Below are 26,445 nucleotides of genomic sequence, written 5' to 3'. Positions count from 1 at the left end.
ATAATTTGTGATATTAGGGAGTTTTATGCCCTCTAAACCTATTCCATTATAACTTATAGGTTATTCAGAGCATGCGCATTGATAGCTAAATAACCGAATACGTTAATAAGCTTAATGTTAAAATCAAAAACAAAGCCGAAACCATTTTTAAAAAAAAATATAATTTTTTTTTAATTTTCATTTAAAAAACATCATAATAATCTTCATAATATGGCAATATAGATAGTAGATTAAATTTACAAGTAAGAAGACCCAGAGAATATCCAATGGTTCAAAATTTAAGAGAAAAATATTTTTTTTGAACGGGATTTGGTTTAAGTATTATATACTTATTTAAAGTATATACTCATTTCCAACTACAGGCTATTGCTGCCTTCCCGTTACCCTACGCCACACATCTCGATTTAGAGCGTCATCAGCTTCTAGGTTACGAGCTTCCATTGCTTCCTTAACCGTTCCGTTCCAGGATTTTCTAGGTCTACCTCTCTTTCTTCTGCCATTGAAAAACTACTTTAGCCACCTGTTCTTCGGCATACGCAGAACATGTCCAAACCACTTTAAGCTGGATTTTTCGATTCGATCTAGTACTGTTTCCTCCGATGCATTCATGATACGCCTGACCTCGATGTTTGTCTTTTTTCCATCCTAGATATACCTGCGCTTCTTCTAAGGTAGTCCATTTCAACAACTTGGATATGGGCTTCGCATCTGCACTCAGAGTCCATTGCTCCGGACCATAGCATAGAGCTGACTCCACCAATGTTCTTCCAAGTCTCTTTTTAGTTGTTGCAGACAAGTTTCGTTCCAACCAGAGGCTATTAAGACATCCAATAACTTATTTACTCTTCTGAATTCGGGTTTGTATTTCTTCTTTGCCGAAATCCTCGTTGTTGATAGTAGCACCCAGGTATTTAAATTTGTCTACTTGTTGAATCTGGACATTATCATTAATGAAGACTTCAAAACAAGCGTTGGAATTAACCTGAAGTCCCCATTTTTTGAAATTTTCAAAGTAAAATATCTTGGTTATTTTGGACTTCTTTGAAAAACAACAAAGACAAAATATGTTTCTTTTTTATCGAGATCTATAAAACCTAAAAAATTTTCAACTAATTTAATTCTCACTTTGTATATTTGTTTTTTTTAACTGCCTGTATATTTTTAGTCATAGTTGGCCATACTATGTTATTGCCCTCATGAGAATTCCAGATAGATTGTTATCTGCTTTATAAAACTACTGCAACATCATCTAAAATTTTATTGTGTTTTTTTTCAACCCAAGATGTCTGAAAAGAATTTTAGAGTAGACTGTTTTTATTTATGGTTTATGTCAAGTCACGGGATTTGAACTTGAAGCCTTTGTTTTTGTATTCTAGTACCTTACGTCCAATGTGGCGTTACGGGTCTTGTCATAATTCAAGGTGAGATTTTTTATTCTATATACCTTACTTTTTGTTAGTGATGGTAATTTTTGTAGCTATTCTTTCTTCTTTTGTATTTTTTAACATAATAACAAGAATATTTACAACTATTTTAACAGACAATTAGAGTATTTTGTTCTTTTAAAATGCAATACTTTCTAGAAATTATTTCAGTTATTTCATTCGTGCGCGTTATTAGTCTTCATTAGTTGCTCAATTAAACTTTTCCTCGGGTTAAAAGAAAATTAAAATTTCAATTTAGGAACTAATTTCTCTTCTTGTCTCCGTCGCTGTAGCCTGAAGGAGAAACAAATGAGCATCATTTCAAGAAAATATTTTTCAATCCAGTTTGTTTTTGAAGCAAAAATAATCCGTTACTGAAAACTTTTCGGGAAAAATTTTCCTGGTACTTCTCTATCCATGTTTTTGTTTATCGAACTGCACACAAGTCGACGTTTTCGAAATAGTACACGGGTTTTCTAGCTTTTATGTGTTATTGTTTTTAAGTGCAATGATAATCTAGAAGGTCATCGATTCAAATCGCGCGTTGAATTGTCTGTTGTCATTTTAAATAAAAAGAAATTATTAAGTGATTGATTTAGTGCACGCAAAATTGTTTCGATAAAAGATGATGTATATGTATTCTTTTTAAAATTTTAGGAAGTTGATTGATTATATAAATTTATTAACCATAAAACACATTAAAATACATGTTTACATTTATTTAGTCTACTGGAATATGCATTTAAGATAAAGAAAAAATTATAGCAGCTGTTCTTATTTTATAATTTTATTATGATGTAGATATCACGGTAGTTAGTGACGGTCCTATAACGGAATATGCTGTAAAATCACTAAAATAGTTTTATTTTTTCAATTGTTGGCCCTCCCTAATGAACCTTCTGTAACCTATCGCTGTAAATAACTATAAGCGATACCATTTAAACTTTTAATTAGGTAATCGAGGGCGCGATTTTTAAATTCATTATTGCCAGCCATGGACATATTCGGCGACGGGCTGATTAACTGAAATTTAAATTTCCCGCTGGCGATTCAGGTGGTAGCTCTGTTGTAAAAAATGTCAAGTTGCCACATATGTTATTATGGATTGTGTTGTGATAACGTTAAGCTTAAAAATGTTCACTAGCAAACCTTGCAGTCGAACATTATTCCTTTTAGAACCACTTTTAGTGCGAAGTGTACATGATAGCTTAATAGCCGTTGCAAAAGACTGATTACAACCTTATTAGGATATTTTGGACGGAAAAGCGGTAGCAATGGCCCTTTATGTCTCTTAAATTCTGTTAAGAAGGTGAGTTTTATTGATGTAAATAATAACTGTTCATATATTGTATAATTAATTTATTTTTGTTTCCTAAAACATTTTGTTAAAAAGAAAATATGTAAAAGTGGGCAACGCTGTGCCGGTCAAGCTCAATCACGTGACTAAAATTTATTTGATATATGATTTATAAATAATAATTCCAATTTAAGAGGTATTGGAGTTAAAAATTTTAAATAATTTGACATTCTGTGGTAACACTTTTTTGATATTAGCTGTAATATTTGTTTTTAATTAATTTATTAATGTCTCTGAAAAAAAAATATTTTGGATATTTTGCCTCTAAAATATAAAAAGTTAAAAATTAAAAGTTTTTGAAATAAATTTATAAAAAGTTTTTGAAATAACAAGAAATACCTACTAATAATCGCGGTTTTTTATAAATAATTTTTGGGTTTACACTAAAATTGTAATATTTGTAAGACACGTCGAATCCAAAATCCAAATAATAATACTGCCTGCCTTGATGCCGTGATAGGTACAGTTACTTCTTGAAACAAAAGTTGTGCCGGTAAAGAAGTCTTAAGTGGCGTAACTCATTTTTTAGATTTTTCAGTTACACAGTAGTCTTTTTGTGAGAAAGGGTATGAAATTATATAGGAAAGGGACTAACTGTATTGTGATCTAAATAGGAAATTGCAATCAAGCAGTTTCATATTATACAGGGTGTCCCAGAAATAAGTGCAAATATTTTAAGGAGTGGTAGATCTGGTCAAAAGAAACATTTTTTCTCTTTACCATTTTTCAAATAAGTCCAAAATAACCGAGTTATTTTACTTTGAAAATTTAAACAAAAAATGATTTTTGCTTAAATTTTGAGAACCACTGGATCTTTTCTGGATTTTCTTTCATGTAAATTTAACATACTACCTGAGTTGCCATATTATCAAGAAATTATGCTTTTTAACTTAAAACTAAAAAATTTCCAAAATTTTTTTCAAAAAATTCCAAAATTTCAAAATTTTTTTTTTGCAAAAAAAACTCTTAGGCGTGTTTCTGAGGCCGAAATATACTACCAGTTAAAATATTTGCATTTATTTCTGGGACACCCTGTATATTCAATCCTGTCGTATTACTTTCGTTCATAACGTTATCTTTGAGGAAAGATTATATACATTTGTACTGCTTCCAAATACAGATACTCCAAAAATGGAACATAGAAAAAAAAATCCGGAAGAATGGTCACATTACCTACGTTAAAAATTTCAGTGAGAACAAAATTTCTTTAATAACATTCGCCTTGAAACCAAGTATTAACAAACGAATAAATACAGACATCTATACCATTTGAGATTATTCCAAATATAGCATCTCCAAAAAATAAAATTAGGTGTAAAAAAACCGCGGAAGAATATGATCAAATAACATTACTTGCGTCAAATAATTCGGTTGCATCATCGCTCCAACTACTCTTTCCTTCATCCGAGCGAAAGAAACAATAACAACATCAATTTTTCTGTAAACAGGAAGCTTTCGATTTCTTTTACTTGCTCAATTAGTCGGTATCTTTTCCGCCTAAACACTACCTTTATTGACTCACTCTTTATTTCTTTTGACCTTTAATATTATTATTAATTTCGTAAAAATTCTCTTTTAATATCAGGTGTTAATGCGATTGTTTATGAATAGATCTTGTATCGGGAAAAAGTATGAAAAATCTGGTGTTGTTTAAGGAAATAGTGAGGCATAATCTTTCAGAACTTATCTCATTTAATAATTTTTCTATTTTCGGATGATCCCATACTTGCAATCGTGACTAACATTTTTATATGTTATATCGGGGTTAGTCTAAATGTATTCAAGCAAACATATCTTTAGCTAACAATTTAAAATAATATGTTATTTAGTTTCAAGTCTACAAAATACTTATTATACTTCATGAATTCTAAAAAATGTCTTTAAATTGTTTACACTGCATATTAAATTATATTTATAAGCCTATTTTGATAAAGACCTCAGTCTATTGTATTGTAGAACAAAATCGAATTATTTAGATTATTGCGCCATCTGTGGACATTTTTTTATAATTAATAGGAATACCTACTCTCATTTAGGAAAGGCTTACTAGAAAAAGTTTTTTCTTTTTCCTGTGATAACAGGTTTTGGTTAATTAAGAGGTTTTCAAAGTAACCTATCGATATAACATTTTTCATAGTCTTTAAAAAAATATTTTTTTTTAATTTCGACCTATTAAAATAGCACAGAAAACAATTAATTGTTATTGTCCTTAATAAAATTTACAAGCTTATATCAAAACTTTAGAAGTAGAATAGAGAAAGAATATCTCATTAAAGAAGAAATCTACTAACCAAATAAGCTATGAAATTGAATATATTACTCCAAGTTGCTCTGCATTACTTCTTGACAAGACCGTATTAACACTATTATGCACAGACACTCTGGAACAAATTATAGCAATGTCAAATAATTGTAGTTACCTCCTCATGGCTTGCTTGATTAGATTTATTTAGAATTGCGAGATTAACTTTTAAACATATAATTATAAAAATTGTGTTCACTCTAACTGCACTAAGTTTTAATCATCTGTTGGTGATTCTATCTGACATGCATTGTTAGCAAAGTAGTTAGAACGACAAAATATCTTTGAGTTAAAGCTTCTAGAATATTATTATCCGAAGGAAGATGTCAAAATCATAGTTTTGTTAAGGCTGAAAGCTAAAATACTTTGTTCGTAAGTATATTTTTTACGATAAAAACTGGAAGAAGGTCATGAAGGTTGACCCTGTCGTACGGCTTACTGAAAAATTAGCAATAAAACTATTATGAATAAGAAATCTGATGAAAATTACGGTTAGGCAAGGGCAGCACAAACCACAGGGCATAAAATTCTTTGGCTGTGTCGGCTAATAGCATATTGTTCAAATACGTTTAAATAATTTTTTTTTATTTTAAACGTATTTGATATTGTCAAACAGGGGCGGATACAGGAATTTATTTTAGGTTAGGATCCAAATAAAAAGTAATGTAGACTTTGCTTTTTAGGGCGCCATTTTTAACCCAAAACCCTAATATTTAAGCCAATTTATAGACTGGGGGGGGTTCCACACACTTGTATTGCTTCATGTGAAGGAGCACTTTGATTACCTAATTAAGTTATAACGGCAAATGTACTACCGAACAACAGCTTCTATAAATTTTTTTCTGCATCTTGCTTAACATAAACAACTCACCCATACGAAATCTTGAGGAACACACTCGTACTTGCTTGTACCTGCCTTGTGCTCTTTCTTGAAATGCGCATGCAAACTGCGCGATTTGTGAAATACGAAAGCCTGCCCTCCACCAGTTGCGTCGTGTTATATTATTATGTATCAATGTGTACCAAGCCTTAATATTTAATGACTATAAAAAATGAGAAAATGTGAATTATTACTAGCTTATGAATAATTATTAGCTTAAAAAAATTAGGTAGTATTAACAGATGAAAGATATCTTATAGTACTCAAATCAAAAAGCGAAATTATCACATTATTAAATTTTTGGGGACATGATTTCGTTTTATAATTAAATCGAAATTTCAAATCCCAGCTGTTTTTCAACAGCTGCTGCTTGGATCGTTTCTTAACGAGCAGACAGTTTTTACCTACAACTTCAGACGCTGAATCCTTAATAAACAACTAAACGTTCCCCGGTATATGCCTACCATATAATATAAAAAGTCCGGTAAATCTCAAGGTTTCATAAATAAAACAACGAAATTCAACTGGTTTCTGTCGCTGCTCTTTTTCCTCGCGTAACGTTTACTTTATGCAAAACAACGACTCGAAAAGTACTCGCGCGCAAATTTATTTTTAAAACAAAGAAGGTGGTAGGCCAATGTTAATTTTAACCGGTCGACGATCGGTTCGTTGGTCGTTTGGTTGTACAATAGAGATTAAGGGATAAGATCGGTACCAATAATAATTACTGTCAATTATATAATGTCTAGTTTTACATGAATATATGGATCAAACCTATTAGCCAGAACAAAGAATGTGTCTGTATACATGTATACAAATGTTATATGTAAAAACAGTGACTGTAAAAAATTCGAAATTAATTTTTCATTGATGCATAACCAAATCACATAATGAGTATATTATAATATATATTATAATAATTTATAATCCCCACCATGTTATATGGGAGCGAAACCGGGGTGCCGTACCGGCGACGCATGAACGCATTAAACAAGTTGCAAGTAGTAGTGATACCATAGAAAACAACCAAATCAAACGTATCGGTCCTTGAAAAAGCTAACTGGAGGAAGAGTATTGGAGTCATGGTTACAAAATCCCACTTAAGATGGGCGGGTCACGTCTGCAGAATACAAGAAAACCGCATACCAAAATCTCTGCTTTACGGTGAGCTTGTAGACGGTAAGAGGAGGCCGGGTGGACAACTGAAAAGGTACAAGGACATTTTCCACGAAAACTTGAAGGGGATTAACATGAAGAATGAGTGGGAAGAAGCAGCTCACAATAGAACTCAGTGGAGAAGAATTGTAAACTCCGTTAACAACGACAACCAAAGAGTCAAGAAGCAACAAAGCAATGAGATTTTTGAATGTCCGGAGTGCGGTAGGCAGATAACATCACGTATCGGGCTTTTCAGTAACAGAAAAGCTCATGAAAGGAAACGCCTTGCGTGACCATCTTTTAATGTGTGTCGAATACTTGTCAGCGAGTAATGGCAGTAGGAGTAGTACATAAATCACATAATATACAAGAACAGAAAAAAGTTCGCAAAATGCTGGTACTTCCTAAATAGTTCGGCTGCAAGGTACCAAATTTTAAAAGAAATACTTATCACAATGAAAACATAAATAATGTAATGTAGCTAGTTCAGAAGATACCGTAGAAAAATATAACAGAATATGTTAATAATTTATTTTTTTATTGAATATCTAAAAGGATTGCATTGTGGGTTGATTTGTAGGAATATCCGTTGCTTCCTGACATAAATTAAAAAGTATAATTAGACCATAGTTCAAAGTCGCTAATTGAGGTCTAGATACTTCATCTATAAGTTTCCATTTATAAATTTTGAAATGGAAAGTGATAAAATTATTGAATTTGATTGTGTCCCCATTTCTTGAATTATAACTCATCAATACAATCCCAGGGCTTTGACAAAACCCAGTACCTGGGACAGTTTTATAAAGGGTAATTCTCCATCTCCAATATCAGTTGTACCAAAGTTTATGGCACGAATGGTCTCGTCTTGGCGCACTGAGTGATGAGGTGTGCTGGTGTTTCCCTATTTTCCTCACAGAATCTGCATTCTCCGTTTTTCCTTAGCTTCGAGGTGTATTACTGTGTATTACTCAGGTGTACATTGAGGAGACAGTGTCCTGTTAAAAACTCCGTGACAATCCGAAGATCGTTTTTACTTAGGTAAGTCTATCTCGATAAAAGAAATATATTTTCTCGTTACCGTTTTTTAAATAAGTCCAAAATAACCGAATTCCCTAGTATTAGAAAATTTCCAAAAAAATATTTTTTGCTTAAATTTTGAGAACCACCGGATCTTTTCTGTCTGTTCGGTTGTCTTTCTTGTAAATTTAATCTACTACCTATGGTGCTATATTATCAATAAATTATGTTATTTAACTAAAAATTTAATGAAAATCCATTTTTTTTAAATTCCAAATTTTAAAAAAATATTTTTGCGAAAAAAACTAATAATCTTGTTTCTGGAATCGAAATATACTACCCCTAAAATATTTGCACTTATTTAAGACTCACCCTGTATAAATAAATATCCCAACTAAATACAGTACTATTATATTTGGACAGTATTCCTAATCGGCTTTACTTGCTTGACTGTTCTAACCATAAACAAAGGTTCTAACACCAAACCAAGATGCAAACAGTCACATTTTACGAATTTTTTGGGGGTTGAATAGTTGAATTGTCACTTGTCCTCATTTTTTAGTAAAATTGTCAAATTGTCAATATTGTATATTGTCAATTTCTGGGTGAGGGTATTCCTTCTAAGATGCAATCGCTAAGGAGGAGGAATACAGAAAATGTTTATATTTTAAAACATTCTTATATTCGTATTTATAATTTTTGTTCATTTACCTTATAAGATATTTTAATGTTGATCATATGAGTAATTGGTATACTTATACACAGGTCTTCAACTACCTATCAGATTATATCTGGAGGCTTTTCTACTAATAAGAACATACTTAAAGGAAATTATCTTTGATAGATCCTTTCTTCCGAATGCGTTCCTGCTCATTATTTTATTATCGTTTTGATCGGTACAAAAATTGACAAATGCCATACTATATCCACCGTCTAAAGATATTCTAATATCCAAGGAGTTGTCAAATATGTATAAATATCGCACCACTACAGTACCATAAAACTTTTGGAATATGAGAAATTTTCGAAGTGTTAACGACAAATCATTTTTCAAGTATTTAATGAATAAATATTGATATTAAAAATATTTAGACATTCTAAGCTCCTGGGTGGCTATAAATTGCAGGAAACTCTAAAGATCGTCCCACCGAATGTTAATATTTGTTTTATTTTAAACCGACTTCAAACCGACCTAGTAACAACCGTTGTAGTGGATTATATAACTTCACCTTTTTGTACCCGACGACGACGGTTTACAAACGAACCAAACAAACCGAAACCGAAAAAAAGCTCAAAAAGCCCGATACCGAAACTGGAGCGGTGAAAGTTGCTGTGTTTATTTACTGCTTATAGTTTAGAGGATATATAATTTAGCACCTAGTAATCGAATTTGTACGGTCGGTGTTAAAAAACAACAGTTTGTTTGCTTAAATTTAAAGTCCCTAAGAGAATTTGAGTTCATATTGGTCCATAGAATTAGGTGTTTAGAATATTACTAATTTTGTACGGCACAGTTTTTGTTATACCTTAAAATTTCCATTTTACTAAACTACAAAGAACACAAAACTAGTTTTTATTAATAAATATAGCGAATAAAAAGTTTTCTTTATTGGATGATGAAGAATAAAATAAGTATCTATAGTAAACGCCACGAATGTTTGGGAGTGATTCCACGGTCGCTACCATGTGAACTAATCTGTTCAAGGTCACATAAAACTTAATTCCAGTGCCGTGGTGTTTTAAGTCATATAATAATCAATATATAATCTGTTGTAATTTGTTGTTTTAACTGTCAAAGTCTTGTCAAAACATATATTTGGTTATAAATATAAAATGGAATGCCCCATTGGTCGCACTGCAAGTACACCAATGGACTGACGCACAAAAATGAATCAATCAAAGAAACGCGATATAGTATCGTCTTTGTCAATCACGCTAACATTTTAGAATAAGTAGGAGGAGCGCAGGCAGATGATTAGACCGGGCCTTTAAAAACCAACGTCTGCGGTAAAAATTTACGTTTTTTATGTAAAAATGACAGCGCGCGTGTCGATTCTAACTTCATCAAACGATGAATCACTCCCAAACATTCGTCGCGTTTATTATATATATTTGTATTGGCACATATCTAGAAAACGCATAAAATATCTACTGCACGATCAAAAGTTTTATCTAACTTTGTTTTTTTTTTGTTGTTTTTTATGTATGTACTTTCTGAAAGTCCTTGGCGTAAATAAAGATATTACATTATAATATTCAGGCAGACTCTGGGGACTCGTGTACTTAGCAAACATTTTTTATTGGTATACAGAGTCCGGCGAGAGTAATAGCTCCTATAATAAATAACTTTAAGAAATTTTGTGTAGATATACCCGACGCACTATTGCCAGACTATTATAAACAGTTATTTTGCTGTTGTAACCAGGGTTCGGAAGTAGTTAATTAAGACGTAATTTACCTGATTAACTACGTGTAGTTTTTCTTCAAAAACTACGTCTTTTCCCGTTCATTAACTACATGAAAACTACGTTAATAAACTATGTATTGATATTATGAATAATTTTCCTTTCTATGAGGTGTAATAGAGATAATATGATGTAAATATTATATTTAAAGCCATATTTCTTCTATTTTCTTAAATTCATTATATGTTTTTAAAGCTTCAACTTATTATAACCTCACCTCAAACCTTTGATATTTGAAAGTTACATACATAGGTTACATAAACTACACCCTCTACATAGACTACATTAACTACATGTAATGTAGTTTATATAGTTTTTAAAAGTAACATGTAGTTTTCCGAACCCTGGTTGTAACACCAAAGGTTCCAACCCCCAATTGTAATTCTTGATTTTATCTCATATTTTTATTTTATTTATTATGTAGTAAAATACCGCTGACAAATTGGTCTCTGTTAGATCAACGCATCGGTGTTTACAAAAAATAACTATTTTATTTTGTAGATTTTCTAGTGGCGAAATACAAAGAAGTCTTTTTTGCAGTAATAAATATTGTACTACAGTTTGTGATTACTGAAATTTATTTAGTACTGCGTACTTTGTAGAACAACACTCGCGAATGTCTTAATGTGGTTTATATGTCATTACTAAGCCAAGAACGTTACTAGATAATTTATTGCATGATGGAGTATATGAGTAAATTTTATTATTGACCTGCTGTCTATTAAAGAGTAATGGTTGCTTTAGGCTTTTTTAACTGTCTGTTTTAATTTAGTGTGTTACTTATCTTTATGGCAAATTAATGCATGTTACTAAACAAATGTTTGAATTCATTACGAGATACTATGTTGTAAATATAATTAAATAAAAATTGTGAATGTACCCATTCCTGCATTATTGAGACAAAAAAAGACGATATGAACATAATATTATATTTCCTTATTGTTCTTTTTATAAACAGCCTATATTATTTTAACTTTATTCTAAAATAATATTTTTAATGCAAACGCATTTTTTATATAATCTGAATGACAGTGTTTTTTGAAAAAAAATCTATTATCTATATTTAATATTTTTATATCTATATTATTAGAATACTTAGTAATTTAGTTGAATTATTCTTTGAAATATGTATTTATATTTGGATTTCTAGTGCAAATTTCTAGATTCTAATTTAGCATAGAGTACTTATGGAAGAAACTTAATCATATTTAAATCTAGAATGCCAATTTATCTAATAAAAACATTCGACCAATGTATACTACCAGTCATGACCTATGCATATGATCTGGACACTTAAAACGGATATCATAAGGGAACTGCAGGTCGCACAACGCTCAATGGAACCAAATATGCTGGGAATAACCAAGAGAGACCGTAAAAGAATAGAGTGGATACGACAAAAGACCCAGGTAATAGATGTCATCCACATAGTCAAATCCCTCAAGTGGCAATGAGCAGGAAACCTGGAAAGAAGGACGGATAACAGATGAACCACTAAAATTACAGCACGTTACCCAAGAGGAATTAAAAGACATAAAAGAAGACCGAACCTGAGATGGGACCATGATAATATTAGGAAATTAGCGATTATATGATAATATTAGGAAAGAATAGACGAGAATGGGCCCAACTACAAAGAGAGCATCTAAATATGTGAGTGAGGCTACACCATAATTGGGCATGGTTGAATAAACTCAATGATAGTGATGATGATTTGGATTTCTAACACACATTTTAGAATATTCTTATTTTTTTAACTAATGATAATACTTTTAAAAGATTGAATAAATAATTACCAAAACAACACATGCAAAATTTATTGCATGTATTCAATATAATATTTGGCCATGAATTTTCAACAAATTACTTTATAATTTATAATTGCGCATTATTAGTTTAATCGATTACATTTAAAATATTAAATATTAACTTTTTATGAACTCGTTATCTAAGAATGCAATTTTTCATAGTTGTCGTTATTTATATTCCCGTTTTGAACTGATGTATTTTTAATATTTTCATCGTTAATCTTCTATTACTTTTCCTTTGTTGTTTTGTTTAATTCATTGAGAAAAGTGCTGCTAAAAATATGCAATAAGTATCATACGTACCTACATTATTCTCATTTCCTATAAAATATATACATTTTAGTCTTCTAAGCTAGAATATAATAAAAAATTTTGAATGTCATTGAATATATATTAATATACCATCTATCACGAAAGCAGAACGACAATATTAAAAACAATTTAAATAGGAATTACAATCTATAACTTCAATACTTTTTTTCTATTTTTCAATTATATTTACGTAAAAGGATACTATTATCTATCTTGTTAGTTATAAAGTAAGTGGCATAATTTGACAACTAGTTTTTTGCCTGCCTAAAATTTGTAAGGTCATTTCAACTTATTGTATCCACACCAATATAATAATGTACAAATTGGATATTTTAATTTAGTTTTATTTGTAGAAATCGGATATACGAGACTACCCAACACTACATAGAGGAACGACAACAACCATTTAACATCCAGTTCCATCAAAGCCTATCCAAATTTCTGCAATATGTAACCTAAATATATCTTCAAACTTAAACAGATCTCTTTCCAGATTAGGTACATGAAAATGTCATTACATCGGCCTGATAAATGTGCATTTAAAAGCTGACCGTTAATAACGACATCCGTTTTAAACGGAAATTATAAATTTAATCATAAAGACCTAAAATTGTCTTATCTGAAGAAAGTGAAAAGACAGACATAAACCACATTAAAAGCAAAGTTAGTGGGTGGATGATTACATTTGTCTGAATTCTCGGAATATCTTCAAAACACTTGCATTATCTGCTGTTATTATTACAAAAATAAGATTATAATTAGTTTTAATTAATTACAATTTAATTATTAATAAGTTTTGTAGAAAATAATGATATGAACCGTTTATATATCAAAAAAATAGGTATCAATCTTTGGATCAAAAATTATATTTTTAATAACCTCAATTTTTTATAAAGTTACATTTTTGTATGTTTGAGCAACTATGGAAAAGTTATTTTTAAATAATTTTGAAATACCAAAATAAATATTTATCACAGAATGTATTTTGCAAAATGTTTAAGCTTCTTGACCGTCCACAGTTTATGGCTTCCAAGACTATTTAGTATAAATCACAAAAATGATATTTTTGCCTTTCCCATGACCAGTTCTTTCACTTAATTTATTATTTAACTTGTAACGTGTTTTCGGTATTGGCGTTTACATAAATGTGGGTTTTCTGTTTATACGAAATTTTTTGAAAGGTCTTTCAACACTATTCCGGAGAATATCAAGGTCCTATATTTGAAAAAGAATGATTGTTACAAATGATACTGTTTTCTTGTTCTTTTAATATTACTGCTTTTATTTTAATTTTTACACAAATATTGAAATCGGAGTCTTAAAATCATCTTTGATGTATCCGTTAAAATCACATACATTTACATTTTTTTATTCACCTGTAAATATTTATGTGGGTTTTATAAATATTTGATTTAGTAGAGTGAGAACTACATAATATGGTAACTGTAACATGACTAATCTATATGATGTTCAATTAATTGGTACAAAAATTTCTTTTAAAATTTTCCTGGAAAATAACGCAGTGAAATATATTTAGATTACTTCTAAGTCATATTATTTTATTTAGAAATCAATTAATGTAATACGATATATAATTTGGTATTTAAGTTATTCTATAAAACGTTCTCATAGTGTAATTATAGAAGCAGAAGAATAGAAAAAAGAACACGCTCCTCGATATCCACAATTCAATTCATATCTTTAGATATTATAATTTTTTAATTTCTAAACTATTGATCTTTCCAACAGAAATGATAAATGTTAAATCTCATAAAAAATTATTATTTTAAATTTTCCTTTCTGCATTTATCAATTAGTTCCTTGATCATTAAATTGACGTTTCAAATATTATTATGCATCAATAAAACAATTGTTTCTGCGTCAAACTAGAACAAGGCACGAAACTTATTATATTTTTTGTTGGAATTACCTATCAGAACGAACTATTGTTTTGGGTAATAATGCTGATTGCAGGATAGTTTACATCGACAAACTTTGAATCATATCATTGTCATTCTTATTATACGTTAAATGTTTTTATTTATCAAAATATCGAACTAAATTAACTTTTCTAATACAATCAATATATATCATATAGACGTATAAATAATAAAAAATTAGTAACTGTAACTGAATATATATTTATATAAGAGGCCTCCAAAGTCCTTGCTATTTACAACCTCTCCATTGCGCGTCACGATTTGAAATATATCGCACGTGCTTTAAAAGCCATCTTATCCACTTATAGTAAAGGCAAATCATTTTCCGATGCACGTCATCAAACAACTGATAATCGACAGATGTTAGGAAAAACGTGACGAAATTAAATTTGGCAAGCAAATGATGAAAATGAATGTTGGATTTACTAATAATTATACCGCAAACAGATTTATACACCTTTTCAGTTTTTACTTGCATATTTATAATTCATAACACATTTTACAATTGCGTTCATTGATCTTTACGACGATTCTATATTTACTTTACTTCATCTCCTAGATTGTAGATTGTTTTTATTGTCTCCCCCTTTCTTAGCCTATAACCCATCATACAGACTCATGGGTTTGACAAAAGCCAGTATCTGAGATGGTTTTACACAGGCTATTTCTCCATCTCCCATATTAGTCGTAGCAAAGTTTATGGCACGAATGATCGTCTCGGCGCGGCGCACTCAGTGATGAGGTGTTCTGGTGTTTCCCCATTTTCCCTGCAGAACCTGCATTGGTCTTTGTTTCTTAGCTTCAATCCCCTTGACAATCCGAAGATTGTCCTTTCTTAAATCAAGGAAAATAATTGATGTTTCTTGCTGATAAGTCCTGAGAAATTTCTTCGAGTAGTTTAGACCGTTGGAGGATTGCCATTCCAGGTTACAGATGGAATCTTCCAAATTCTTGAGTCCTTACTTAAATCAGGGAAAATCTGGGGCGTTTACTTCTTTTCTAGTTAGATCGTTTGCTTTTTCATTACCTTCTATCCCTCGGTGGGCTGGTACTGGAGTAGGAGGACTTTATTTTCTTTGTCTAATTTGTTCTACTTCATTTGCTAGTATTTATATAAATAGTGTTTTTATTTTTACTCATTTTATTTCCTCTAATCATAATATTATATTGTAATTATTTTTCTTTATTTTCTTAAACGACGATTACGCCTCGACGAACTAGCTAGGCATCTTCGAACCTCATCCGATTTTACTTTCATTAAGTTGGTCGCTAATCAGAACTATTATAAACAGAATTCGCGGTCCCTTGCGCTCTCGAGATATCGTTTTCATTTCGATCGTTTTTTTAGCACTTTCTCTGACCGCAAAATCGTACCGCGTAACGTGCGTATATTTCGCGACCAAAGCGTAAACGCTGAACGAGATTTTATCGCCACTGATTTAAGTCGAGAAGCCTGAATCGTATAAAGAAATAAGTACTTTTAAGTTTATTATATATTGATACTTGTAGCACTAGTCTATTTTTACAAAAAAAAAGATGATAAGGCGCAGTATTTCATTGTGAACTGTAACTATACGCTACAATATAATCAATTTTGTTTGGAAGATCTGATATTTCACACAAATCAACGCCAAAGAACTATAAGATACCATAGAGCGTCTTTGGCTGAAAACCAAAGAACTCAACAGGCCAAAAAAGTATAAGAATTAATCATCCGATAGGACAATTAGATGATTCTAAAGTCTGTTCAACGAGTAAAAGTGCTGTCTGTCATTTTCATTCACAGGTAAATTGTATTTTCTGTCTTTTTTATGTCATTCGTCAAATTATTGCCCTACGACTCGTTGGACAGACTTTACCTATATTTGTAACCATACCATATTATGATTACCATATGATTGATTAATATAATCATACCATATTATGATGAGAGTTGATTGGGAAATCAGAATCAAAAATAACGCCGTTTTTTTATATTATACGGTATTTAGTTCATTAAAATGTTATCTGATTATTAAGATCTACAATTCCTCTAATGTTTAAAAAATATATAAGTGGTATAAAATAATATTTTTTAATTAATTAAAGATAATTTAATTATCAGCTTTTCGAATAAATTTAATTTTAATTATTACCCTCTATAACCCTAAAATACCTACTACATAAATTAAAATCTATTTTTTGTGCTTACCATTTTATGTTTTACCCAGACTACCCAGATCGCAGATTACCATGATAGGCGTCAAACAAGCCATGCGAATGGAGGATGCTGTTTCAAAACAGTACGAATCCCAAAAAATACCTTTTTTGGGATTCGTAATTAAAAAATGGAAATACAGCTTGCTTAAGTGATTTTTTCCTTGCTAATTTGTTAGCTGTAATTATTACTACCATTTATACGTATTTTTGCCAAATACTGTGATTTATTCCTCGGATGAACTGTTTGTATCGTAGTGTATTCTCCCCCCATTTCATCCCCTTCGTCAGTAATGTCCCTTCACCCCATTTTTCTTATCGTAATCGATATGCAAATCGGTGCAGTTTGCGTTGCGTTTTTCGGCAAATTTATGACATCGAACGGAGAAATATGGAGAATATAAACGTCCGATTACAACCACGCGATGCCCCTCTTCTGTTTTCCAAAATGCCTCTTCTCTCTGCTGTTTTGTCAATACGCATATTTATCCGTTATAGCGGAGGCCCAGAATGTCGTGAGAAATTTTGACATTTCATCGTGACTATTCCATTTTCCGAACGACCAAAAAGTATATAAAATTTTTTGATTGAATCGAGAAGTAGGTTATTGTATTTGAACCCCGTATGGCGTGATAATTTCGGAAGCCTTGGGTATAAACATTTCGTCAAATTTAAGAAATGTCTTCCCCTAGGAAATAAATCAAATTTGCATAAGGAATTACAAGTAATGATTATCCATTTTATAAATAAATGAAAATGCAAACAAGTTGTCAAACAAGAAGTACTCTAAAAACATTTCTTTATAACTCTAGATGAAAAAATTGATTAGAACTTACGACCGGAGAAAAATCAAACATTATCCTTATAAGAGCAATCTTCGGATTGTCACGGGCTTTTTAACTGGATGCTGTCTCTTCAATGAACATCTCAGGAAACTGAAGCTAAGAAACAACGGCGAATGCAGATTCTGTGGAGGAGACGACACATTCGTGATAGAAGATACAGGCTTTTGTCCAAGCCCTGAGACTGTATGATGAGTTGTAACTCAAGAAAGGGGGACACAATAAATTTTAATGATAATAAATTTTAATAACTCTTGATGCTGGTTTCAGTAGCATTATTAACATATAATTGGATCGATATTACTGTCTTGCTTCTACCAAATTCCAAACTAACTAAACCGTTTTATTCAATTTTTACTGAAAAAAGAGGTTTTGATCATGTTAAAAATTTGTAATACAAAATATTTTATCCAAATAATGGTCCAGCAAATAAGGACACGAAAAGACTCAAGTCTAGGCATAATTCGTCGCCGAGACACACGTGCCATGACTTTTTAGGCGGATTTGCACCTTTTGGGGAGTAGTTTTAGGGGGGAAATTGTAACACCGTGCTCGGCCATTTTAAAATTGCCCCAAATGGCCGAAAAATCAGTTTTTCACAAATATCTGTCAAAATATGCAATTTACAAAATCCACAGAAGCTTAAGTAATTACCTATGAAAATGGTCCTTATCGTGTTTTACGTAGAATTAGTAGTTTTCGAGATATCGAAGATCCCTGAATTTTCTCTCCAAATCTTAACGGCTCCGGATTTTATAAACGTATCATTGATTCATAGGACAAATTGATTAATAACTCGGCTAAAATTTAATATTTTTTGATAATTAATAGTTCATTTAAAAGGTAGAATCAACAGCAATCACATTTTGGTACTTGTTTGAATTTTGTTATATTTTATGATAATAAAAAACCGGGCAAACCTTCCTTAGCCCAAAAATTTTCAGATTTAACAAAAACTATTCATATTTTTATTAGTTACAAGCTTATTTATCAAGATTTAAAGACCCACCAAAAGTCCTTGTCCTGTTTGATTGTTTTATTTCTTAAATTTCTTCTTCTTACATTTATTCTAACTCTTATAAACAAGTATCATTCTTTCAAAATTGTGCAAAAATGTGTCGAAAATGTGAATTTTTGATCGTTCTTCTATTTTATTTTCCAATTGTATAAAGCTAAAACCGAACTCAATGGAGAAAAATAAAGCTGTTCTTTCGCAATAAAGCTGTTCTTTTATTCATGAAGTTTATTTTTGAAGTATAATTTTATTTATTTTCAAAAGTGCCAGTTTCGAATCTGTTGACAGTTCTTGTTCCTGCGTGATTAGACAAGTTAAATGGGCACAACTATAGCTACGCGGAGTATTTAACGACAAACACTAAATAGAGTTCATTCATCTAAAAATAAACCCCACACGCGTTGATAAACACATTAAAATAACATCGGCAGAGCTGTTTAGTTCGATTCACAATGGCCTTAACATAATACACACCACCAGACGTTCGTCCAACAAATGGGAATTTTCAAATAAGAAGCTTGTCAACGCGGGGAGACAAATGTTTCTTCTTAAAATAAATCTGGGTGTTTCAGATGATTAGGCGAAGCGCTGCAGCATCCGATCGCATGTTTATTTTTTGGAAATTTCAGATTGAGCAAAATTTTGATAAGATTCCTAACGTTTATTCCTTGAATAAGATTGTTATCTATATGGGCAGCTATTTTTGGAGTGTTACCTGTTTCTTTTTTCTTCTTAAATCGTAAATTATTTATTCTAAAAAAATAGTTAGTATGAATTTACTCTAAGGATGAATCATTTTAGGAAGATTTTTTTAAATATTGTGCATATAAGTGTTCAAGATTAACATACAATTGTCTTCTTATATGTGAAGTGGTTCATTTTGATCTTTTAAACGTAATCCTAATTATGTTATAGGTGAGTGTGACTAATGTATTTTTTTTTTATTTTTGTTTCAGGTAAGACAATGTTTCTACCAATCAGCAGACAGAACGCAAGTATATAATATTTAAGCTCTTATAATTTTAACTTTTTTACTCGTACTTCTATTATCTAAGTAATAGTAAACCGATAATGATTTCACCAACCTTACGTTAAGGTACCATTAATGGTTATAATTTCACTAAATATTAAACAACAGAGTAACCGGACGGATTTACGTGATGAGTTACTGATTATTTTCTTATAGAAAATTTAGCGTCAAAATAATACATATTACAGAGAAAAAAGATACATTTTTTCTGTATCCTACTTGATGAAATATGCCAAGAAAAATATGTAAATATTTTACCTCAATTTCTATTTTATTCTTCCCAATAGCTAAAACAATATTTAGAAGATTTAGTTCATCTTATTAACTACAGTTGACTTTTCTACAGATATTCACTAATATAACTTTTAAACAAAAACCGATTAAATTAACATCAGGTATACTTTTTAAATAATTATGATGATCGTATTTCTACAGAAAAAAACTTCAATTGGTTGCTAAGAGAAGTTGTAAACTTGTTTTGGCCGCATTGAGCACAGCCTCCTGGGGTGGCCTGCAAACGCTAAATATGACTAGGTTCAAGTCAGTTGCTATGCAACAAAATTTACGTTTTGATATTATGTTTTAATAAAATAACTATATAATATATTCGTAATTAATTATTAAAGATTATAATACTTATAATTATATTAAAATATTAAATATCTACTAGGGTATTTGATGTAAAAAAAACTTGAACTCGAAAGTAATTTAAGAACCAATTCTGGATTGCAAGAAGTACTTTTGACTCATACCAGCATTTAATTTGGAGTTCTAAAATATCGTTATTTTACAATTATGAAATTGAAATTCAATTATTATGAAAATAAGTATCAAACAGTACATTTCATTTTATTATAATCATTTTTTTTATAATCAATATTTAGCCTCGTGTAAAAACTTTGCAGTTACCACTTCAAAATTCACTCTAGCTTGGTTTATTTAAAACAAAATATGTTAAAAGGACTTTAGTATTCTTATATTACTAATATAGCACATATGTTTTCCCACAGTCTAATGCAAGAAGAGACATAAAAATGAAAGTTCTAATCAAACAATAATTGTCGGCTCTACATTTTTTCGAAAGCTCTCTATTTACTAATTGTTAGGTTTTATAATTATCGCTTCATTCTTAATTTGAAATGCACACTTTAGAATATTTTTAAGCTTGCCAATTTTAGGCGTGGTCTTAATGCATTAGAGTAATAAAAAATAGCAATATGTTCAGTTATAGGGGTATTTTGATTTTTAAGTTTTAATCAAGGAGAAGTTACTAATATCTTCGTTATAATTTTAAAATATCTTATCACATCGCCTTTTTTTTAACTACAAATGAAAATAATATTAGAGAAAAATCGAAAATAAATATAATTATTTTTTTAAATCCATTACGAGTAGAATCCCCGAAATTGTTAATAGACACATGATTAAAAATATTATTAATAAAATATAGTTTATGAATTCCTTGGTCTAGCTTATTCGAGAGCTTATTTAAATTAAATACAATTATTTTTTCTATGATTTTGAAGCAAAATGAGTATCGAATAAGAATTCTATAAATTGGATGCTGCAATATTAAAACGTATGCTTACAAGTAGTACCTAAATATTACTTTTATAATATGACATTTCACACATTTTAGGTTGAAATATGTTTTTTTTTGTATTATCATTATTTTTAGCTTATTCAACCATTTCCAATTATGGTGTAGCCTCCCTGGCATATTTAGATACATTGTTCTCTATTGTTGGCTATGTCGGTCCAAGTTATCCATTCTAATTTCTTAATATCATGGTCCCATCTCAGGTTCGGTCTTCTTCTAGGTCTCTTAATTTCTCGTGGATACCATGCTGTAATTTTTGTGGTCCATCTGTTGTCCGTTCTTCTCGCCAGGTGTCCTGCCCATGGCCACTTGAGGGGTTTGATTATGTGGATGACATCTACTACCTGTGTCTTCTACCGTATACGGTCTCTTTTGGTTATTCCTTATAATGTCCTTTTTAAGTATCCAGGTTTCGCATGCAGGTCATGACTGGTAGTACACATTGGTCGAATGTTTTCTTCTTTAGATACAGTGACATACTAGATTTGAATCATTCTATGATTGAGTTTCTTCCATAAGTACTCCATGCTAACTTAATTCTTCTGTTGATTTCTGGTAGTAGAGATTCCCAGCTGTGTATTAGTTCCAAATATATACAGGTTGTTAATTTGTTCATTACTCGCGGCAAGAGCTTTGTGGTTGAAATATGGCAACCTCGGCCCGCTCGTCGATAGACAACGCGACGGGACGAGTCGGCAGAAAAATCAATAATGTATGCGTTCTCAATAGGCAGTGTTGCCATTCTGTTCCCCTATAAGTAACTGTCGAGTTAACAACCTGTATATTCTTCTACTATTTTAAGTGTCGTGTTGTTTATTTAACCACCTGGTACTGTATAAGCATTGGTTATAGTTTTCTGGTGAAAATACTACCTAATATTATGTTAGCAACAAAAGAACTTAAAGAGTTAAAAATGTATTTTGATTTATTGCAGTGTTTAATTTTCAAACCTTTCATATTATTACTAACAAATATTATTTATTCTACTAGTTTTAAAAATTCACTCTTTCTGTATCACATAGATATTGCGCCCATTGTATAATATTACTCGAGGTAACCATATAATTAACCTAAATAGATATATTATTACAAATATTGCCTCTGCATTATTAGTCTGAGTTCCACATTAGCAAAATAAAACCTTAACCTACAAGCCTTGACTTTGAAAATTAGCAAGCGCACTTTCACTTTTACGCGTTAAGATAAACAAACAAGCATACAAACCGATTTTTAATGCCGTTTCGCGAATTTTCTCTTTTTATGTTGCTGCTTTTTATGTTCGAGTTAAATAGTAATAAAAAATAACTATCTCGTCTCAAAATAGGAGGTAAAAGTATTTTCCCATAAGTTGCAGGCTTATCGATTTTGAACTAGGTATCCTTGTGACACGCCTTGGATAAAACCATTGATAAATACAATAAAGTTTTTATTCGACTTTTTTATTTTATGGAAAAATAGGTATTAATGTAATATCCGGATATGTGTCACAACATTATATTATATGGAGATTGAAGTTCTCATACAATATGTAAAAATATCTTAGTTTTTGACTTTATATTAACATTATGTATTAATCTCCACGGCACAAAATTCCGCCACCCTAAAATTTTTACTAAGTTTGATTGAAAATTCCGCCACCCTGAAAATTTTTACTAAGTTTCATAACTTTTTATTGTGTAATCCGTTTTCATGATTATGGTATCAATGTGAAGATAAATTTATTAGCATTATTTTCTATTATTTTAATGGCTTATACTCTTCAGTTAGGTGGGTTTATACCGGGGTAAATCAAACGTTGTTTTTTGCAATAAATTCAAAACACCCTGTGGAAAATATGAGACAGGCATTTTGGATAAAAACCACTTTCCTGTAATCTTAGATGTATTCCCAACATTTCATTTTTTGAATTATCCATTTATCTCTATACTTTTATGAGCTACATTACTTAATAAGGGTAGTTATTCTTTCTTGATCTACAGCTTGTAATTTGGAATGTGAATATCAAGTTACAGATCATCCATACTCAGATCTTGTAAAGTTTGTGGTGGAATAGGACGACCTGGACGACGACAGCTCTTTTAAGTTCATTGCACAAATATTTCATTGGCTTGAAGTCGGAACTACAAGGAGGTAATTTCAATCTTGCCACTTTATCTGAAGAAGAAAACATCCAGATACTCGTTAACTACTCTTATTCCTAACTCGTTACCCCGCGCAACGTGGGGCCTGGCATTGGCATACATCAGTATAAACTGATTTCCAATGAAAGGAGCAAATGGAACGACAACTTCTTGGAGGACATCCTCAATATCACGGTGCTCATTGGGACCTCCATTTTCAACTAGTTCGAGATTGTAAAAATATTAGTTCTTTATATAAAAATGTATAGCTCATAAGGAAATCGAGATAATAGGATAATTCAAAGCATGAAATGTTAGGATAGGATATATCTAAGATTACTGGATATCTAAGATTACTGGCAAAATGCCCGTCTCATTTTTTACACAGGGTGTTTTGAATTTAAGGCAAAAAAAAGTTTTGATTTACCCCTTATTTATTAACAAGCTATCAGTTCCTGATTTTTTCGCACTTGAATTCACTAGACCCTGTGCATTTGTTTCGTAATCTAATTAAATATTAAAAATATATAGGTATTTTAAATAAAAAAATGATTATTAAACATTTTCAACATTTTCGTAATTAATTTTTTAGGATCAAATATTTTGATGAAAACGATATTTTTAAAAAATAACATATTATTTATATGTTCAGATGGTATTACCGCATACCATGAAAACATATTTGTTATTGCAGGAGAATTACTAAACCTACCTGAACAATATTAATATTAGCCATTTATTTTTGGATTGTGTTGATGTTCCTCTAACTACCAAATCATGTTCAGTTTATTTCTTGAGCTGCTGCTTCCTGTAAGATCTCTGAAATATAACGGTGTCGTGTTATTAAGTTGTTTGATAATTTTCTTCTTTAAAATAGTAATCGTGTGATCTAAATGATGTACTTCCGTTGTTTAATAAAATTAGAAAGACATTTTTATTTTCCGACTACGAATGATTATTTTTCAGATTAGACAGTATGTTCAAGAAAATTACATGCATATGGTTAAAAAATAGTGTATCTTTCCGATAAAATAATATTCTTCATAAGAGCTATATACAGGGTGAGTCTTAAATAAATGCAAATATTTTACATTCTTTTCGCGAAAAACATTTTTTGAAAATTCGGAATTTTTTGAAAAAAAAATGGAATTTATTTAGTTAAAAAACATAATTTCTTGATAAAATGGCAATACAGGTAGTAGATTAAATTTACAAGAAAGAAAACCCAGAAAAAATCCAGTGGTTCTCAAAATTTAAGCAAAAAATATTTTGGAAATTTTCAAAGTAAAATAAGTCGGTTATTTTGGACTTATTTGAAAAACGACGAAGAGACACTATTTTCTTTTATCGAGATCTACCAGCCCTGAAAATATTTGCTCTTATTTAAAATCCCCAAAAATCATTTGTGTTGTTTCAAAAAATTAAAAAAAAATAAACATCAGCACCATTAATAATTAATTTAATTTAAAAGCTTCAAATTTGTAAGTTGCTCTAGCGCAGTGGTCTCATTTTACAAAAGCATTAAAATGTTGTTTATTTAGTATGGAAAGTAAATGTCATTTTTTATATTCCTACAATCAGAAGTAAAAATGCATAATCAAATTTAACAAAAATACGCTACTTATTATTCAAAATAAAAAAAAAACATATTTATAAACAACAGATAGTGAAAAACGAAATTAATTGGTAATGTATGTATTTCTGAAAACAGAATTGTAGCTGATTTCGCCAACTGCAACTATAGAAATGCGGTAAATACCATGAAAACAAATAAAAACAAAAGTCCGTTACCGCTAATGTACACTGGAAGCAATTAGAAGAAGTGCAACCTGTGGCAAACCACCGTACCATACCTATATTCCAACTTAAAATGCTTTATAGCAGTGGCGGAACAAGAATGTGAAATTTGTTTTATTTCGTTTTTAATTATAGTTTAATACAAAGCTTTTTAAAGTATTTGCAATTTGTTCACCTGTTTACTAAAAAGTGTAATTCAAATATTATTCAACACATTTTTGAAAATTAGTTAAGGATAGTAATAAATATTAGATTAATACTGGAGTCGAACTAAAGAAAATAAAAATTGGAAATAACTGTATACAAAGTTAATTTAGACAATTTTTCGTTTATCGAAAAATAATTAAAAAGAGGTGAACTAAAGGAGTTAAACAAAATAAAGTTCTGCTCATGTAACTTTCCCCATACTGACGATCAGTCAAAACAATCAAATTTGATATATTTTTTTGTAAACAAAATATCTTGATTCCACTAATAACAAGACAAAAAATATAATTCAATTTAATTAGACGGAATAGTTATAAATTATACACTTACAATATAAGTCTTCTACGTGGTATATCACACATTATAATGTCAGAAATGAATAGGTATATATCGTCATCAGACATTATGAAACTAGTAAATAGTGATTTTTGAAGCCAGCTCGTATAGGTATTCAATGCCAGTGTAGATTTGAAAGAAACAAAAAACAATTTGTTACCGAGAATGTTTCCTTTTAATTTGAATTCATAGGAAATATTTTAGTCCTAAATAGTTAAATGTCTCATTAGGTATAGATTTATTTTAAATTTTTTATTTATAAAAGATGAATTTCACCTACCTTATCTTAAGTAGACAATAAATGGCAACTGCTACTAGTTCCGTCAATAAATATCTCTAGTTTCATATTTTTTCTTCTCTGGTGAACAATCCTGAATTTCTAGGTTGTTTATTTCGAGAGGGATTGATTAGGGAACATTAGACCCCTTAGAGACACATTTTTTGTTGACTGATGTGGACTCATAAGGAGACTATCAGCCTCCTTAGAGGTCAAGTGCACGTACTTCTTTGCTTTAGTAAGGACTCATTAAAGGAACGTTAGTCCCTTTGATGTTCGACTCACAATAAACAACCATAACGGGCAAAGACATTAGTTTTTCGATCCGGTGTTTTTTAGTTAAAAATCAGTAAATTTAAATA

At 30.5% G+C, this 26,445-nt stretch overlaps 1 protein-coding gene across 1 annotated transcript in view; it reads left to right on the top strand.

The window, feature by feature from the left end:
- Window positions 1-26,445, top strand: part of LOC115891520 (dual specificity tyrosine-phosphorylation-regulated kinase 2) — a 167,652-nt gene that overhangs the window by 28,424 nt on the left and 112,783 nt on the right. The gene's annotated exons all lie outside the window — the stretch shown is intronic.

This window comes from Sitophilus oryzae, unplaced genomic scaffold (assembly GCF_002938485.1).
Source record: "Sitophilus oryzae breed Bouriz unplaced genomic scaffold, Soryzae_2.0 scaffold_1184_pilon_pilon, whole genome shotgun sequence".
NCBI lineage: Eukaryota > Metazoa > Arthropoda > Insecta > Coleoptera > Curculionidae > Sitophilus > Sitophilus oryzae.
Note: the sequence above shows the minus strand (reverse complement) of the source record. Positions and strands in the feature narration are given on the sequence as shown.